Genomic DNA, 6,000 nt, shown 5'->3' with positions numbered 1-6,000 from the left:
AATCATCAAGTGAGAAGCCATAAGACCCAAAGAGCTTCCACGGAGTGCAGGATTTTTTAAAATGTCAAAGGGAAACCCAATGAATACACACTAAGGGGAAACTGTGAGTGGCAAATGATTGAGGGATCGGTTTTGGGAAACATTCCTCTGGAGCAAGCAGGGAAGCTGCAGCACCCTGGCAGAGGAGGGGGTGCGGGTGCATCTCACTGCTTGGGACAGCAGTGCCGTATTTTGGGGGCTCTGGAGCATCTGTGGAAATGTGCCGTGCCCGCAGGGACCAGGGTGAGCTCAGCTTTGGCATTTCCCTGCCTGCTGCCCGTGCAGGGACCCTGGAGCCCAGATCCTGGGCGTTAAAAACATGGGCACATGCGAGCATCACTTCTGCAGCCCTGAGCTGTCCCTGCACCCGCAGCCTCCCTTCCCTCGGCCCGCAAGGACGGGCACAGCCCCTGCAGTGCCACGGCGCTGGCTGCCAGCTGCCAGGGACCCTTCCCTCTCCCGGGGCTCTCAGCACCCCACCGTGCCCAGCCACCGCCAGAATTTCGGTAATTCGGCTGCAGGGAACCCAGCCAGGGCAGCTCCACAGCTGGGTGGGCATCCCCAGCAGAGCAGTGCCTGGCTTGCTTCAAAATAAATCCAAAATAAACCTGGGAGCCAGCGGGCTGCTGCTCCAGTGAATCACTCACACCCCTGTAATTGCGCCTCTCGTACCCCCCTGCTTCCAGCAGTATTTTCCCTTAATTGATTACAATCAAATTCCTTCAATTGATCCCACATCCCTCAAAGTCTGCCGGCCTAAAGACTAATCCTTTTGAGCTACTACCTTTCACACAAGCCTCAGGTGGGTTTCCAATCTGATCTGATTACCAGACCCTTGATATTCATCACTTTCCATCATATTTATCATACTTGCTTCATTTCCTAGGAGAAAGGGTCTGATTCATTAAAAATTATATGCTCCATTTAAGCAGGTTTTCTGCATACTTTACCCGGGAAAAAATGCTGAATGCATTTTTTTCCACATAAAAGTATGTCTTTTTTGTGATTTATCAACCTTTTATGCCCTGCCTATCAGTATCTGCCTCTCAGGCACGTACCCCGGTGGTACAGAGCTCCTGGCAAGGGTGATAACAGGCATTTCCCAGCTCAGAAACCACCAGGATTTCAGACGGAACAAATGCCACGTGCTCCTACCCTTTAGGATATTTCTGTGGTTTTATTCAGGCACCGTCACTGGCGGCCCGAATTCCCTGGCACGGTTTCACTAACGCTGAATTCCATCCCCGTTCTGGGGAGTGTTTGTGGGTCAGATGCAATGCAAATCTGGTGGGGGCTGGCGTGGGCTTTGCTGCAGAAGCAGAGATTTCCACGTTGCTGTAATTGCTCTCTCTTTATTGCTTTGGAGATTTCAGCGATCGTTCGCTGCGAGCCGCGCCACAGGTAAGGAGGGAAACTTCTAATAACACCCGGGATGGGATTCACTCCTGGGCACAGAGCTCAAACAAGCTCAGGCCCACCCGAAGCCTTCAGGATGGAGTTTGCACAGCCAGGCACCTTCCACAAGCTCTCCACAGGCTGACAAACTGCAGAGCGAGAGGAAAAAGCCTTCTGAACACTCAGCTCCTGAACGTGCCTCCTCCTTTGGCTCCCTCTGCACGTGGGGAGAGGCTGGGAAGGGCAGTGAGAAGGAGCTGCTGATGAAAAGGAAAAAGAGGCAGTTCTCTCTCAGCACACAGCCCTTTTCCCAGAGCTCCTGAGGCTGGAGAAGCCCCCAGCCCATCGAGCCTGAGCTGTGCCCAGTGCCCACCTTGTCCCCAGCCCATCGAGCCTGAGCTGTGCCCAGTGCCCACCTTGTCCCCAGCCCTGGGTGCCAGCTCCAGGGACTGCCTGGACACTGCAGGGATGGGCCCTGCAAAGCTCCCTGGGCAGAGAGGTTCTCCTGCAGCTCGAAGCAAACACTCCAGGATGTCCCCAGAGCTCCCCAGCACGGGCTGCCACTTGTTTGGCACGGAAAAGAAAATATCAGTAATGAAATACGGGGAGGATGGAACAGAGACCAAAGGACAGCCGTGGCATCACTCTGCACACAGATCTCAGCAGATATTCCTCACGCAGCACGGGGCTCCTGGTCTGTGGGAAGTGTCCTTGCCTGTGGCACGGGGTGGGCACTAAAGGAGTTTTAAGGTCCCTTCAGCCCCAGCCAGTCTGGGATTCTGCTTCTGTGACATTTCACCAGGGCTTGAAACCAGGACTTGAAACCAGGGCACGGAGGCAAGGAAGAAGAAGAAGGAGGAACAGGGTCAGCCCACTTTCCTCCATCTTAAAACTTCTGACCCCCATGTACAAAGTAAAAAACCCCTGGACAGGTGCTAAAACCCCCTGTACAACACTGAAATTTTCCCTCTGTTTTGTAACTACTTTTACTATCCCCTCTAACCCTTTGTGACTGCTTGTTGCACCTCCAAAGCTGGTAACTCATCCCATGGCTCAAACCCAAAATCTCAGCTGTTTCCTGTCGCTATGGGACACGTGAAAGCACAACGTGAGCGACCTGCTCTTTGCAAGGTAAAGAAGATTTATTCTCTGACTCCAACTTTTATACTTTCCCAAAGGTGACAGTGGAGAGTGAATGGGCCACCTCTCCAAAGACATTGGACAAACCACTAGTGCATCAAGTTTCTCCACCCCCATAAAAGATTGTAAACAATATGTTGTTTATAGAAATTGTGTGAGAAAGTTTTCTAACAGAATGTAAACTCAGAAGACTTTAGAAAATCTTAACAATCAGGGTGACAGTTTCCAGCTGCCTGCTGGGATCTAAAGTGCTTCTGAGCAAGGCCTGGAAGCTCTGAAAATGTCTGAGGGACATTTTGAGTTCCGAGAGGAAAGGAGCGCCCCAGTATTGCCTGTGAGCCCCGTCCCGGAGCACGGCAGCATCCCTCCGGCCGGCTGGAGGCAGGGCTCAGCCCCAGCTGTGCTGCCAGAGGAGCCTCCAGAGGAGCAGAGCCTGCCTGGGAGCAGCACCAGGAGATCCAGAGACCAGGAGCCTAATGGAGTTTGGAGGGGCCCATTCTGAATCTATCAAAGCCTGACATTTCAGGGAGCTTTCTATTTTCCTTTAAGAGTAGTGCAGACCCCAGTGAATTACATAATGGAATATGTCTCCCCAATGTAATCAAAGTTGACCTAACAGATTTGTCTTTCTGGTGATACAATCCACTGAAAATCTTTAAGGAAATCAGAACCGGATTCGAACGACAAAGAGGAAAAATCACTTTTTAAATATAAAACAGGCCTGGGGAAAGCAACTCCTGCCAATTAGAAATCCTGCAGCCACGGAATGGTTTTGGTCGGAATGCACTGCTCGGGAGCCTCCGAGAATCCCCTGGGATGGGACACCCAAAGGCAGCCACCACCACACCTGGCAAACAGCAGCACTCACCTGGACGCTCCAGGGAGGCTGAATAAACCCAGTTTAAAACACAAACATTGCATTTTAGGCTTGAGGAGAGGACTCCTTCCTCATCCAGAGCAACCAAAGCAGAGGGCTTCGGGCTCGCCTCATAAACGCATTTCAAAAAGCGTTTTCCCACATTGCCCTAAAGAAATAGCTCTGAACTGGCACAACATTAAACGGATTTGATTCGATCCCTCGACATAAAAACATCCAAATGAGCCTCCCCCCAAATGGTTTAATCACACCTTAAGTCAAACTTACCTGTAGCTAAGATATCTCAAGTTTAGGATTGCTGTTAACTGAAGAATGTAATGCTGATTTCTACAAAGTTAAGAGCAAGGAGTAAAATTCTAAAAATCCAAATTTCTCCTGCCAAGCAACTGAGCAGAGGAACCTGGATCAGAAGGCAGAGCCACTGCTGGTCTCCGAACACACACAATAAAACCAGTCAGATTCCATTTGTTAAAACATGTGATTCAATTAATTTCACCATCTTTACTGAATAATTCACTTGATGAATCAATTCTTCTGGTAAATAAGCACTTCTACATCCCATTGACCTCTGTGTGGGCAAAACTGATTTTTCTCTTGGCATTGATGTTCTTTGGGGCCAGGGGAGAAGGTGGCTGGGTCGGGAGGCAGGTGCAGAGGAAGCACCGAGGAGCCCCTGGCACTGATGGACCCCCTGTGCCCAGGGCAGAGCCTTCCCAGGGGAAGGGAACCAGGGAAGGGAACCAGGGGAAGGGAACCGGGAGAAGGGAACCAGGAGAAGGGAACCGGGAGAAGGGAACCAGGGGATGGAACCAGGGGAAGGGAACCAGGAGAAGAGAACCAGAAGGGAACCAGGAGAAGGGAACCGGGAGAAGGGAACCAGGGAAGGGAACCAGGGGAAGGGAACCAGAAGGGAACCAGGGGAAGGGAACCAGAAGGGAATCAGGGGAAGGGAACTGGGGGAAGGGAACCAGGGGAAGGGAACCAGAAGGGAACCAGGGGAAGGGAACCAGGAGAAGAGAACCAGAAGGGAACCAGGGGAAGGGAACCAGGGGAAGGGAACCAGGGGAAGGGAACTGGGAGAAGGGAACCAGGGAAGGGAACCAGGGGAAGGGAACCAGGAGAAGGGAACCAGAAGGGAACCAGGGGATGGAAACCGGGAGAAGGGAACCAGGGGAAGGGAACCAGGGGAAGGGAACCGGGAGAAGGGAACCAGAAGGGAACCAGGGGATGGAAACCGGGAGAAGGGAACCAGGGAAGGGAACCAGGGGAAGGGAACCGGGAGAAGGGAACCAGAAGGGAACCAGGGGATGGAAACCGGGAGAAGGGAACCAGGGAAGGGAACCAGGGGAAGGGAACCAGGGGAAGGGAACCAGAAGGGAACCAGGAGAAGGGAACCGGGAGAAGGGAACCAGGGGATGGAAACCGGGAGAAGGGAACCGGGAGAAGGGAACCAGAAGGGAACCAGGGGAAGGGAACCAGGAGAAGGGAACCGGGAGAAGGGAACCAGGGGATGGAAACCGGGAGAAGGGAACCAGGAGAAGGGAACCAGGGGAAGGGAACCGGGAGAAGGGAACCAGGGGAAGGGAACCAGGGAAGGGAACCAGGGGAAGGGAACCAGAAGGGAACCAGGGGATGGAAACCGGGAGAAGGGAACCAGGAGAAGGGAACCAGGGGAAGGGAACCAGGAGAAGGCTCTAGCCCAGCCCAGCAGATGAAGAGCCCAGGGAACAACCCTGGATCCCAGCAGCCCAGGGGATCATGATGCATTTGGAGAACTTCCCCTCCTTTGGTTCCCTCCCAAGAGCTCCTTGGCCATGAAATAGCATTTGGGGACTCTTGAGGACAGTTTTGTATTTGGCTGGCTCCATGACTGGTGAAAAATGCTGTAACATTTTTGAAAACGAAGCTTTCCAGTAAGCACCTCCAATTTCCTTAAAACGTTTGCCGCGGAACCTTTATCTCGGAGAAAAGCTAAACATAAGGACACGGAGACAGAGAGGAGCTATTCCTGCATCTATTTGAAGAAATCTCATCCATAAAGAAGCAAATTGCCATGGTAATTATCGCTCCCTCACTCGTAATTGTAGGAATAACCATGCCTGGGTTATGCATATGGACCGCTCTCACCCGCACGCCCGCTCTCCCTGGAAGGAAATGATCTTTTATGGAGCACAAGCATTAAACGTGCTCTGGCAGCGCTGCTGGGCGAGGTGCTGTGCCACGGGGCAGAGAGAGGGAGCTCCTGGGGCCCTGCAGCCACCCCACGCCGGGGAGCAGCAATTCTGCATTCCCCGAGGATTAGGGAACAGCCTGAGGGTCAGGGAACAGCCTGAGGATCAGGGAACAGCCTGAGCATCGGGGAACAGCCTGAGGATCGGGGAACAGCCTGAGGATCGGGGAACAGCCTGAGCATCGGGGAACAGCCTGAGCATCGGGGAACAGCCTGAGGATCAGGGAACAGCCTGAGGATCAGGGAACAGCCTGAGGATCGGGGAACAGCCTGAGGATCGGGGAACAGCCTGAGCATCGGGGAACAGCCTGAGGATCGG

The sequence above is a fragment of the Lonchura striata genome, chromosome 8, assembly GCF_046129695.1.
Source record: "Lonchura striata isolate bLonStr1 chromosome 8, bLonStr1.mat, whole genome shotgun sequence".
Lineage (NCBI taxonomy): Eukaryota > Metazoa > Chordata > Aves > Passeriformes > Estrildidae > Lonchura > Lonchura striata.
The sequence above is the reverse complement of the archived record's forward strand: the minus strand, read 5'-3'. Positions refer to the sequence as shown.